The following is a 13,814-nucleotide window of genomic DNA, read 5'->3' on the forward strand; positions in this document are numbered from 1 at the left end:
GTCAATCACGAAATGAGACGTTAGTCGTGCTGGCTGGTGGTGGCAGCAGCCTGCTTGCTCACTCGGGGAAGGCTCACACTAGAATGTGGACGATCTCCCACCTGCACCTTCGTATATATGTCTGGAAGACCTGGGGGTCACGTGACCGAGGTCTTTCCTCGCACGCGACTGACGCATTTCCTTTGCGGGGGATTTCCTTGACGCGGGGAGATGAAGAGAGAGAGAGAGGGAGATCAAGCCTCGGAAGAAAAGTAGAAAAATAGAAAGAGAAAGAATGAACAAGAAATGTAAGGGAAAGGACAAAAAATGTTATAAGACAGCATTAAAATTGGGCGAATATTCAAGAACATAAATTTGTTTGGGACCCGGTGAAGAGTCATTCTTTATCATTCGCCCACCCTCCCCGCCAACCCATTCCCCCCCAAAAAAAAAAAAAAAAAAAAAACTTAAAATAAATTTCAAACGAAAGTAACAGTTCCTCAGAAAAAATGGGCGAACGAGTGAGAGTAAAAATGCAAAATAATGAAAGCAATAATGCTTGAAACTGGAACAAATGTACAACGACAGGACAGAAAGCAAAAGCAGAAATTGAATGGAATGCAGACAATGTTAATTCGTCACCAATATCTAGGCCAAACAAAGAAAAGAAGAAGGAAAAAAACAAAAGAGAGAAATGATAACGACGGCGAGGAGACGACGTAAAGAAGACGAACTCAAGCACAACAAAGAAATAGACCAAACTAAGTAGAAGAAGAAGAAAACAAAAGCAAGAAATTATCAACACAGGGAAGAAACGACATAAAAAACAGAAAGCAAGCAAAACAAAATAGGCAAAGCTAAGGAGAAGAAGAAGAAGGAACGATACAAAGCAGAAGACGAACACAAGCAAGCAAGCAACCAAGTATTCCGGACTCTCAGATGTATAATATGACGTGGGCAGCGATCGAAATCCGTTTTGTCTTCGGTCGTGAACGAGAAATGGAATGGTAATTGCGTCTGACATCATCCATATTCCAATGAATAGCCGACGTCCCGCTCTCTTTTCATTTGCTATTCACCCGCCAGAGTATCCAACTATTGGTTAATTGCCAGTTCGTTAAGGCGGCGTATCCAGTTGCCCGCCCGTCGCGGGCTCGTCTTGCAAGCACTTTGGGGGGAAGGCAAGGATATAGAAATGGTAAACGGTTACGGGCGTAGCAGTGGGACAGGAAGGGGTGGCACCATTAGAGCAGATACGGGCGTAGCCTGTAGAGCGCATAATGGGGTGAGTTATAGAGCATATTCTAGGCATTACCGTAATACATAATATGGAAAGCTACAACATCTTCATTGACTCTCTTGAGAGGGGGAGTCTATTGCTTGCCTGGGGTGAGTGGGAGGGGGAGGGGGAGGGGGCGGGGGTTGGACACAGTCATCAACAAGGCCCGGCCCCTCAGCACCCCGTCTATCCTCTCACCCCACCCCCTCCTCAGGCCCGCCTCCAGTTTAAACGGCGGCCGAAATTCATTAATACCATCCCTCGCCTACCATCATTTGTTCATTACATCTGCTGTAACGATAAAATAAACTGTAATGAAGGCGACGCAGTATTAGTAAAATAAAAAAAAAATAAAAAAACGTTACCCCAATGCAATTATAATCAACGAACAAGAGGGAATTACCTCCGGGATACTTGTGCCACTCTAGTTAATTACGGAATAGCTGAATGGTCATTTCAAATTAGCGGTTAGGTCGAGAATATGCTCGAAACTAACGTAACATAATTCTATTTAAAGCAACGGATAACAATTCCATTTAGGCTTATATTCGCGGAAAAGCTGTAAGTAAATATATATGCGCACCTTATGAACACTATCACCTCCCATTAATGATGATGATGATGACCACGCTTGACCGCTGAGGGTCGTCTGAAGGTCTCCTATAGTAAATTCACATCAACGTTAAATTTGATGTCTAGGCTAGTCCCTTACGACGCTCCTGATTGGCTGTTGATAGGCCACTCACAGGGCTGGAATTTGGAAACTCTCAGTCTCTCTCGAGAGTTCACACTTTTCCTGAGGGATACGTTTTTCAGGAGAGGTGGAACATACATCCTGCCTATGTGAACTCTCGAGAAAGACAGAGTTTTCAGCCCTGTGATTGGCTTATCAACAGCCAATCAGGAGCGTCGTAAGGGACTGGCCTAGACATCAAATGCACGGTTGATGTGAGTCTACTATAGCAATGCGTGGGCCTACAGTCTTGTTCGTCTGTCCGTCGGTACGAACGCCGTTGTGCTGTCGAGCCGGAACTGTGATCCCATATTGATCAGTGATTTTTATACTGATCTAGTGATCTGCTCGTCCACGTCATCAACGGCGACAGCATAGCGAGTGTTATGTTGAAATGTATTTTATTTTACGCATTTTCTGTCGTCTCTTTTATTCATTTGTTTATTTATTTTTAATTTCCTTCACATATTTTTCTCTACGTGTTTTCACTCTCGTCATCTTTCTTCATATGTTGGCCTCAGTTTGGTGACCACAGAAATTGCGACGCGTGTTATACCTGAATGTATTTTGTTTTACGTATTTTCTTGCGAATATTTTATTTATTTATTTTTTATTTAATTTGTTCACATTTTTTTCTCTGCGTGTTTTCACTCTCCTTTTTCTATCTTTATTTCGTACATTTGTCTCAGTGTCGTTGACTATAGAAGTTGTGACACAAATGTATATCGATCAATCAATCAATTACACACTAGCATTCTATTCTTTGAGAGAAAACAAATAAAGCACTTAGTAAGTAACTAAGTAAGTAAGTAGTAGTAGTAGTAGTAGTAGTAGTAGTAGTAGTAGTAGTAGTAATATTCAACTTTGCGAGAGCTATTACGCCTAAGTAGGTAATTGCATTAATTTACTATCAAAATGTACTGCTAATGTTTTGGTTTAAATTCAGAACATCTTGAGTAAAAAAAAATGAATACCTTGTCAGTTAGCGCGTGAACTTTCCCTTATAAGTTTGAGAGAGAGAGAGAGAGATTACTCCATCTCCATCGTTTTTCACGCAATCCCGAATATTAGTTTTTAATTAAGACGTTAATTTTACAGTTAAAGAGACGTTATTGATATTGTCACCACACAGTCTCGATAACTCCGTAATCCCAGCACCACTTTTATCATCGCCATCAAGGCAATTGTGATTTTTTATCTCCGTCTCCATCTTCTCCTTCTACCTTTTCTTCTTCTTCTCCTCTTCCTCCTTTTTCTTCTTCTTCTTCTTCCTTTTCGTCTTCTTCTTCTTCTTCCTTCTCCATCTTCCCCTTCTTTTTCTTCTTCCCCTGGTTCTTCTTCTTCGTCTTCCTTTTTTTCTCTTCTTCTTCTCTTCCTCTTCCTCCTCCTCCTCCTTCTTCTTCTTCTCTTCTTCCTTCTCCATCTTCCCCTTCTTCTTCTTCTTCTTCTTCTTCTTCTCCTCTTCCTCCTTTTCTTCTTCTTCTTCTTCTTCTTCTCTTCCTCCCCCTTCTTCTTCTTCTTCTTCTTCCTAAGACACAAAACAATTGTAAATGTCTTTCCAATAGAAGCGAAACTCTCCAAGCCGCGCAACTGGATACGAAAGAGTCGAATTATCGCGTAAGCAATCTCCCTTAGCCATCGGTGTCTCGTTGTGTTTAACAATCCCGCGTACCTAGAGGAGTCTTTTGGAAGCACCACCATATCCCATATCCCATTGTTGGGTCCGCCGGGTACCCATATAGCTTGCTATCCGGTATCCCGAAGTCGGGTAACTGGAGAGACCGTTCCAGTTAGCCAGAGTGATTGACAACATTTTTTTTTTTATTCCCTGTCACGTTGACTTCTTTTTGAGAAGATGCCGAGACGTTGCTTTGGTCAGATGAAGGTCAAATGCTCTCAGTTCCATGTAGATTTTCAGATTTTTCGTAGATAATAACCCAAGGATTTTAACTCGGTATGTCTCCACCTCTGTGGCGTGTTTAGTACAAGCCCGTTTGGGGATTGCTGTAATAATATAAACAAAAGACAGTAAATATCATAAAGATAATGACCCTAAGAAATATTAGTCCTAGATAATATCCCCAAAAAAACCTTTGGGGGTCACTCTCTAGGAAAAATCCAGATTTCGTGGCAAAACTGCTTTTCGAGTTTCAGGTATCCGACGTTCCTCTTGGTATAAATTATCAGAGCGTAATTAGCGAGTCAGGGTTCAATTTACGGTCGAACTGACCTCAGTTTCAAGCATTTGTTACGAATTCAGCTTTATGAGATCAACTGCATTGCTCCTGTTATATAAAAGTGCACCATATCCATGCTCGTAGATACGCTTTTCCAAATCTCAACCTGTTTCTCCTGCATAATACTAATTATTATAGGTTTTTATATTTTACGACATATTTCACAAGGGGTGGAATCGTCATCATCAGAATGTTCAAATTTACGTATTTCTCCGTAAGAAGCCTCTAATTTCGGTGTAGAAATGAATCTAAGTAGTCATTTATCTCGTAGGATTCTTCTTCAGTGATTCGGCATAGAAGGTCTCTCGCGATTCCATATATCATCTTACATAGAACTTACATAGATCCGTAAACCGACACGTTCAATCCAAACGATAAATATTGGACACAAATTAGTGTAACTGTAATGTAAGATGTTGAATCAGACAGGTCACTTCATTCAGGGCATTCTTGCTTTCAAATCTATTTTTCTGCTAATTATCAAATTGTTCATTATGGATTCGCCTCATATTCCTCTTTCAAAAGAATAACTGGGATACGTAATTATCTTCATAGAGATGTTTTAGATTGTATTTAACTCCTCTGAGGACCTATAGGTTTGTTTTTACCTCAATTTTTTAAGACAGTTCCACATCCTTCAAGTCATCTGAGGCCTGAGCTTTCATTTCATCCCAACCTTCTCGCCTCACTAAAAATAACCACAAACTACTCCAGTTAAAAAAAAAAAAGAAAAAAAATTAAAAAAAAAAAAAAAAAAAAAAAAAAAAAACAATGAAAGTATGTAAGCAAAACAAACGAACAAAGGAAAGAAGGCACAAAGAATAAGAAGAAAAAGCAGACAAAGGAAAAATTAATAAAAATAGAGGGATAACAGGCAGACCGAAAATCCGCAGTGGCAGTAAGAGGTGACAGCATGAATATATGGATTTGAGTGAGAGAGAGAGAGAGAGAGAGAGAGAGAGAGAACATAAATAGAAGAATTTGTGACATACAGAGAGAAAGAGAGAGAGAGAGCGCGCGCATGAATAAAAGAATTTGTGACACATACAGAGAGAGAGAGCGAGAGAGCATAAATAGAAGAATTTGTGACTTACAGAGAGAAAAAGAGAGACAAAGAGAGCGCATGAATAAAAAAAAATTTGTGACACATACAGAGAGAGAGAGAGAGAGAGCGAGAGAGCATAAATAGATGAATTTGTGACACCTACAAAGAGAGATAGAGAGAGAGAGAGAGAGAGTGCATGAATAAAAGAATTTGTGACATACAGAGAGAGAGAGAGAGAGAGAGAGAGAGAGAAAGTCGGAGATGGAAGACGAAATATCGAATTTCGTCGATAGCCCGGAGATTAATCCTTCCTCCCACGTGTCTCTCCGACCACGTGGACCAAGAAGAGCCTTCTAGCCCACGAAAATTGTGCTTGCAAGCGCTTGACATGGCGATCCTCACGCGACCAGGATGATTCCATTGCCAAGTTGTAATTCGTTTAAACGAATTTGCGGTTGTTATTCAGGCTGCCAATGACCCACCTCGCTCTCTCTCTCTCTCTCTCTCTCTCTAGCAGATTCCTCTATCTTTCTATCTGCTGATCTGACGTGTAGTACCCATTAGCACTGTCATTGCGACGCCCATCTTCAGAATCCAATCAGTCAATATACTCTCGCAAAATAGGTCTTTAGTTTTTCTTGCATTCATTCGTTTCTTAAAATTATTCTGCTATACTGTTCACACTTCTGTTACAGAAGTGAATTATTGTTTTTCTCTATTTCTGAACTCTTCGGGGCTGATCCTAGCCGGAACTATGTTGCTTCTTTTTCAAATACTATTTCTCTCCGAAAGCAACATGAATTGCAGCAACCATGACCATAGTCGTGGCGACGCTATTTTGCATCGGTCTATCAATCAAGGTTAATAGCATATGGACTTTGTAATAAGCCATTATGTGAGGAATGGTCGATATATCGTAGTTGCATTTATAATGAATTTGAATTGTTCTGTTTCAACCTAGTTTTGAAAAAGGGGGGTGGGGTTGGGTGGGGGGAATGTAAGTTCCGATATGCCTAACTTGTACGAAATACAGTAAATAAGGGAAATTTTAGCAGTCTGTTGATTTCGACATGGTGGTTCTGAATGATTGGGAAAATTTGACTTCAGAGGTACATACATACATACATACGTACGAACGTACATACATACAGACGGTCGACAAACTCTGAACTAGAATATTCACTTGAGCTTTCAGCGCAGACGAGCTCAAAATATTAAGTTTCTAGCTCTATAGACTAAAAAGTACAAAGCTCGTCAGATATACGAGTGTTTGAGGCCTCACTGACAGTCTCTGATTTCTTTCCGATATTTTGAGAGTCGATGGACGCGCATTGTTCATTTAATCATTCATTTATTTCCCCATTTATGTTAATCATGACTCCGTCTTCCAGATGCAGTATCTTAAGAAATCTGCTCATAGTTTAGTTAGGAATACTGCCAAACGATAGCCGTTCTTGCATCACAGATAGACGACTGCGAGCATAGTACTATATCTACATCAGCGGCTGTGCTTTCGTGGCTGTGTCGGGGGATGAAACTGCGCATGCGCAGCCACGGATCCAGTCAGTAAAATCGAGCAATATTAGACGAATGCAACAGATATCGGTAAATGCAAGGTAAATTTAAAAACTGAAATGATAGGCACTGAACCAGATCATTCCACAGACAAAAATATAAATCTAAAAAGACGCGTAAACTAAAGGTGATTTAATACTAAGGCTAAAAACCGCGGAAGCTCAATTAGGAATGGATCTGTGGCAGCTGGATTAATTGGACGCCATCGAGAGGAGAAGCAACAATGACGTAACCTTGCGTCAGGTTACGTAGGCGAACGTGTCAGAGACCACGAACTGCAGATGCGTCCAAGAAGCCTCTCGCGACCGCCGTGACCCTATGCCTAAGAAGAAGAAGAGGAGGAGGAGGAAGAAGAAGAAGTTGAAAAAGGAGAAGAAGAAGCCGTGTTGTGAAAGGGGAGTGTGTCTGTGCTCCATTTGTGCATAAACTACGGCCGCATGATGCAATGTATCGCCAACATCGTGGGAAGTTTACATCAGTTGCCCACGAGAAGTTTGAGGGCATTTCACTACTTATCTCGTCTCGAGAAATAGTTTTACCTTAGAAGTCTTCCCAAGACCTTCATCTAAACTCAGCTTTATTTTGACACGGTGACTTAAATGTTGTTAATGTAATTAACTCTTTCGTTACCCAGTGGGTGACCTAGATATAAATCTAAATAACTCTTTACCATGAACAATCTGCCTGTTCAAGGAGGAAAAATCTTCCAGATTTGGAAGGAAAAATGGATTTCTATATATGAACCGAGAGATTATTTAAACCGATATAATTTCTAATATTATTCCTTTGGTTGTTCGTAATTAAGATGTTATTGCTATGCAGTGATACAGTATCTTACTAGAATGATGATATTGCAATGGCATTTTTTTCTTAGCAAACTTATCGGTAACTAACCAGTTACAGATGTTATGATTATCAAGACGCTCGGCAAAGTATAAGTAGACATATAGATAGATATTGGTAGATAGATATCTGTATGCATAAATGCAACAATCGCATTTCACTTACTCCTTTGAATAAATCATGCATACTAAACCATTTGTTAGTTATAGTATATGTTTATGCCAGACAGACAAACAGACACACTAACCATTTTCTACGCAATTTCTGATCATTCTTTTTTCTATATCAAACACCGTTCGTACCCGACATTCTTTCATGACAACTGATTTAGTTTTCTCTTTCTTTTTCTCTTTTTTATGCTTTCAATAAATCGCCTTTTTTTATGCTCTTGCGAATCACTTATCACCAGTTGCTTGGTGACTGAGAAAACAGACAAGACAATGACACGAGATGTGACGCGAATATCATTGGCTGTACATTTAAGCTCCGCTCTATTGTTATCATCATTGGCCAGAACGAGATTTTTGTTATTTGGCATATATATATATATATATATATATATATATATATATATATATATATATATATATATATATATATTTATTGAAATAAAATTTCAAATACTTTAGACACACTGCCGCACTTATTTACATTTTTCCACATCAATAAGCGTTTCATTAAGAGAGCAAAGCAAATAGACCATTTATTCAATAAAATAGGTATAAATAAAAAATAAATATGCCAGTTATCGACAAAATTGCTGTTAATTAATATTTTTGTGAAATCTAAATAATATTATTTTACCTGCCCCAAATTTAATTCATTTATAAAAACGCCATCTATTGACGATATCACGAACAAGATTTAGCTCCTCCCCTTTTCGTACGATGAGCATTTCTCGGTTGATATAAACAAACAAGCCACGGTACTTGGGAGGTCGAGTTAAAAATTGGCTGCACAGTAACTGTCTCAGCTACTGAGCGGAAGATTGAAGATTGCCTTTGATACTTTTGCATATGAACGTGCCTGGGATAACTGGTAACTGGCACATAGTTTAAGCCTATAGTTCGTCAACAAGAATCGGAAAATAACTTTTGACGAGCGGGGAACACAGCAGACATGATAAAGGTTAGTCTGATCATATATATAGCTTCTTTCAAGTGCTGTATAAATCTGGGAGTTTTCTGTAATGGATAAGTTTGAGAATATTCGAATTGCAAAGACATCCTGTGTAGATAAATAAAGAGCAAATAACTGTGCTCACGTAGATTTTTTTCTTACTTACCATTTACTGAACCACTGCAAAGTGGCCCGTGGTGGAAAATATTTTGGCAGTACCATTGTACTTCTGCTTGCGTGCGTGAATATTTGTATTTTTATATACTGTAAGAAGCACTCTCTCTCTCTCTCTCTCTCTCTCTCCTCTCTCTCTGCTCTCTCTCTCCTCTCTCTCTCTTCTCTCTATATTATATATAATATATATATATATATATATATATATAGGATATATATATTGATATATATAGTAGATCCATATATATATATATATGGTAGATATATATATATATATATATATATATATATATAGATAGTATATATATATATATATACTATATGATATATATATATATATACACTATAGGTATATATATATATATATATATATATATATATATATATATATATAAGTATATATATGTGTGTGTGTGTGATAGATATGTGTGTATATGATTAAACATGTATTTGTGTATTAGTGTATATACTGTATAAACGCTCTGCAAATATGTACATAGTCATTTTTAGTCATAGATGGGTATTGATTTCAATATTGAGCATGCGGGATATGCATCGGCGCATTTGTGTAATACATTTGTGTAATATATACTATATTAATATAAATGATAAAAAAACTTAGTCATATAAACTGCCATAATCTGCTTAAATATATGTAATTTTAATCAATATACGCTTCTATATAAGTCAGGCATAAGTGCTTGTATGTGGTATATGTGCAAATTTGTATGCAGCGGTTGTATTGCATACGCATGGAATATACATACACTATATATGTGTGTAAGTGCTTTTTCTTGTATGTGTATGAAAGTTCATGCGCAGATATTCAAGATTTACTCAGTTACTTCAAGAAAGAATTTACCATTCAGTACATACATTCGCGAGCAATTTAAATAAGGTGTAAGAAACCCGTAGAGTTATTGTTTCCATCACTAACCAATTTAGTTGCAATGACTGAATTTCCATGTGCAAGTGTTTAAGATATGTTCAGGTACCCAAAGAAAAGGAGAACCATTATGTTCATACTCTTGTGAGCAACTGAAATAAGGCGTAATACATCCGTAGAGTATTTGTTCTAATGGCTGATTAAATCATTTGTAATCACTGAATTTTCCTAATATTACCTAACAGTTAACTTCCACCATTCCTTGTACCGTTTAGGATACGTTTGGAATATTTTACAAGCTTAGCTCACTTTACATTTTCTTCTGACATTTACCTAAATTGAATTCAAGTCGATGTGATTTCAATTTCTTTAGAAGCACATCAGTTTTTGCTAATAATAAGCTCGCGTGCGAGCCGTGTGCAGAAGTCACTAGTCTCATCGATTGTAGATTGTCCATGTGCCATAGGTTAGTTTTTATGTCACCCCCCACACACAACCCCCCCCCCCCTTTTTTTTTTTGTTGGCGGTGAACTGATTCGAAGAACCCTTGATGACGGCTGCTCAGAATGAGTTCTGCTAGTAAAATGATTGCTATTCCGATTTCATATTTATGAAACGCATTACGTACGTGGCAAATACAATGTAAAAGTGAGAATTCATATATCTATATATAAAGAAAATTGAGAATACTAATACAGAACATATTCATATGAATACATGGCGTACAAACAAAGGTGTATATATACAGTCTATATATATATATATATATATATTATATATATATATATATAGATATATATACGTATATATATATATACGTATATATATATATATAATATATATATATATATATATATATATATATATATAGTATATATATATATATATATAATATATATATATATATATATATATATATATATATATATATATATATTATAAAAAGAGAGAGAGATCATTCGAAGATATATATATATATGTATATATATATATATATATATATATATATTATACGTATATATATATATATATATATATATATATATATATATATATATATATATATATATATATATATATATATATGATGTATATACAGACAGCTAAATACCATTGGAAGAGCAAAATGAAACAGAAATACCACGAAGTTAACTAATTTCTCGTTTTCCACGATTTAAAAAAAACTAAAAGAATGGAGGAGAAAAACAAGGGTTAGGAGGAGGGGGAGGCGAGAGAAACCCTCAGATCCAGTCCATCTACGACCCCTCCCAGGAGCCCACCCTCCCCTCCGTGGCCGTCGTCGAAGACGAGGACGACGATGACGAGTACGTGGATACGGACACCGGGAAGGTCGTCAAGAGGCCCAAGCCATGTTGCGGATGCGTGAGTCCTGAAGATAAATGTCAAAGCCTTAGTCACTTCCTTCACTGAGTTTTCAAGTTCGTGACTCATCTTAGGATTCCCATTGTTACCTACATCACTTTAGCCGTTCGTTTCATAATTTGTTTTACGCTTTCTTCCTTAATTTACATGTTTAAGTTGTAATTCAAATGGGGTTTTTCATGTCTTGCACAATTCGTTTCATAATTCATCTAGTTCATTTTCATAGATACGTTGTTTATTGTTTTTTTATTATTCATTTCACAACTTACATGGCTATTATATCAAAGCTACATGGTTCATGTTATATTTTGATTTACTGTAGTTCATTTTATTAGTTACACGATTTTTTTTCATATATATCCCATAATTCGCTTCGCAGTTTGTATGGCTGGAATCATAGCTACATGGTTCATTTTATATTTTATTTAGTTAATTCTATTAGTTATATGTTTTTTTATATATTTTCCGTGGTTTATTTCGCAGTTTCTATGGCTGGCATCACAGCTACATGGTTCATTTTATATTTTATTTAGTTAATTCTATTAGTTTTGTGTTTTTTTATATATTTTCCGTGGTTTATTTCGGTTTCTATGGCTGGTATCATAGCTACTCGATTCATTTCATATTTTAATTGTTCCTTTTATTATTCACATGGTCTATTGTATTTCCAATAATTCACTTCAAAATTTACATGGCTGCTATCAAAGAAGCAATGTGGTTCATTTAATATTTTTATTAGTTTATTTTATTAGTCACATTTTTTTATATTTCTCATGGTTCACTTCGTAATTTGTATGGCTGGTATCATAGCTAAATGGTTCACTTCACAGTTTACTTGGTTCATTTTGGGATTCAGACGGGATATTCATGGTTCATGGGGTTCGTTTACGTGAAATTTGTTCACTGAAATATGCTACTTTAAGTGTTGTTATTGATAGCCTTCTTGGTCATTTATAAAGTTCAAAAAATCATTTTTCCCTCATATTTTTTTCGGAAAAAAAAAAACAAAAAAATAGAAAATATGTTACTTAATCAAAGACAGTTGTAAATACATCTCAGTTGAACACTTGAGGTTTCATGAATTTAATTTTATTTTCCGTGTTTTTAATTTATTTCATATATATTTTTTTTTTGTCTCACTAAAGAGGTTATAGTTTTATTTAGGAAAACTGAGTTTCTAATACTTAAAAGTATTCACTCTGTTTAAACCCTGAAACCATACATTGCCTAAGCTAACAATACTGTAGTAGATTCACATCAACCGTGCATTTGATGTCTAGGCCAATCCCTTATGACGCTCCTGATTGGCTGTTGATAAGCCAACCACAGGGCTGAAAACTCTCAGCCTCTCTCGAGAGTTCACATGGGAGGGACCTATGTTCCACCTCTCGAGGGATATGTCTTTCAAGAGAGGTGGAACATACATCCCGCCAATGTGAACTCTCTCTCGAGAGACTGGGAGTTTCCAGCCCTGTGATTGGCTTATCAACGACCAATTAGGAGCGTCGTAAGGGACGGGCCTAGACCTCAAATGCACGGTTGATGTGAATCTACTATATAGTCATTCCTCAAGACTCCAAATAGTAACATCTCTCTCTCTCTCTCTGTGCGAACAGCGAACTTGCGACCACCGCTTCGCCCTGGAGATGGACGAGGAGTCCTCGAAGGTGTACCGGGAGGCGCGCTTCTGCAAGCTCTCCTACACCTTCATCTCCTCCTGGTGCATGATGCTCCTCTTCGCTACTGTGGCGTCCGCAGGGATTATAGCCATCGGGTTCCTTGACAAGAAGCTGATCTCCTACCAAGCGGTCGGGATTGCTCTGACCATTGTATTCGGTGAGTTTGCCAGAGGTGGTTGTTCAGGAGTGTGTTAAGTTAATTGTATCCTAGTTTTACCAGACCACTGAGCTGATTAACAGCTCTCCTAGGGCTGGCCCGAAGGATTCAGATATTTTCACGTGGTTAGGAACTAATTGGTCTGTTCAGGAGTGTGTATTTGCTCGATAGGTGTAGGGCAAAGTTGTGACAGATACTGGGGGAACGAAGTTTTTAATGGTCTCTGGAGAAAAGTATTGGGATTGTACTCTAGAGCCCGCCTCCCCTTACTCTCTCTCACTCTGTGCGTGTTGATCTGCCTGTCTCTTTCTCTCTAAAAGGCATCCAAACATTTATATGTGCCGATGAAGTGAAATATAACCGATTGGATGACGATTTACCAAGTGTTTCAATAATAGCCGATTAGTGACAAAGCAAGTTGTCAGTAGGGACACAAAGAAAAGTTTGTGGCAAAATTATTGTTCTTTTACTGTCATTTACTTTTTATATTTTCCCAAATTCTCTGTAGTCATAACTTAATGCATTACACCCAATATCCTTCCTATTTCTCCAATTCGCCAGCAGATGTTCTCAGGATATGCCTAACTTTTTAATGTTATCTTCCTTCCAAATTCAAGTGAGATTTAACAACCCATATCTATCTATAAAACTCTTAATAATACGACGGAAGTGATTATTTATGTTTGTTCTTTTTATCAAGATGTTTTCTCTATTCCGATTATCCG

The 13,814-nt window shown here is 37.3% G+C and overlaps 1 protein-coding gene and 1 long non-coding RNA gene across 2 annotated transcripts in view; one reads left to right on the top strand and one right to left on the bottom strand.

Annotated features, from left to right (window-relative positions):
* LOC135223800 (uncharacterized) overlaps positions 1–120 on the bottom strand; it is a 24,849-nt gene extending 24,729 nt beyond the window's left edge. Inside the window, exon 1 of the mRNA XM_064262621.1 lies at positions 1–120. This exon is cut by the window's left edge and continues 4 nt beyond it. The gene's annotated coding sequence lies outside the window, so the exon portion shown is untranslated.
* The window catches only part of LOC135223801 (uncharacterized), a 29,832-nt gene extending 16,829 nt beyond the window's left edge, over positions 1–13,003 (top strand). The window contains exon 3 of the long non-coding RNA XR_010316587.1: positions 12,870–13,003. This is a non-coding gene — a long non-coding RNA (uncharacterized LOC135223801). The remainder of the gene's footprint in view (positions 1–12,869) is intronic.
* Positions 13,004–13,814: the final 811 nt, after the last annotated feature.

Source organism: Macrobrachium nipponense, chromosome 10 (genome assembly GCF_015104395.2).
Source record: "Macrobrachium nipponense isolate FS-2020 chromosome 10, ASM1510439v2, whole genome shotgun sequence".
Classification (NCBI taxonomy): domain Eukaryota; kingdom Metazoa; phylum Arthropoda; class Malacostraca; order Decapoda; family Palaemonidae; genus Macrobrachium; species Macrobrachium nipponense.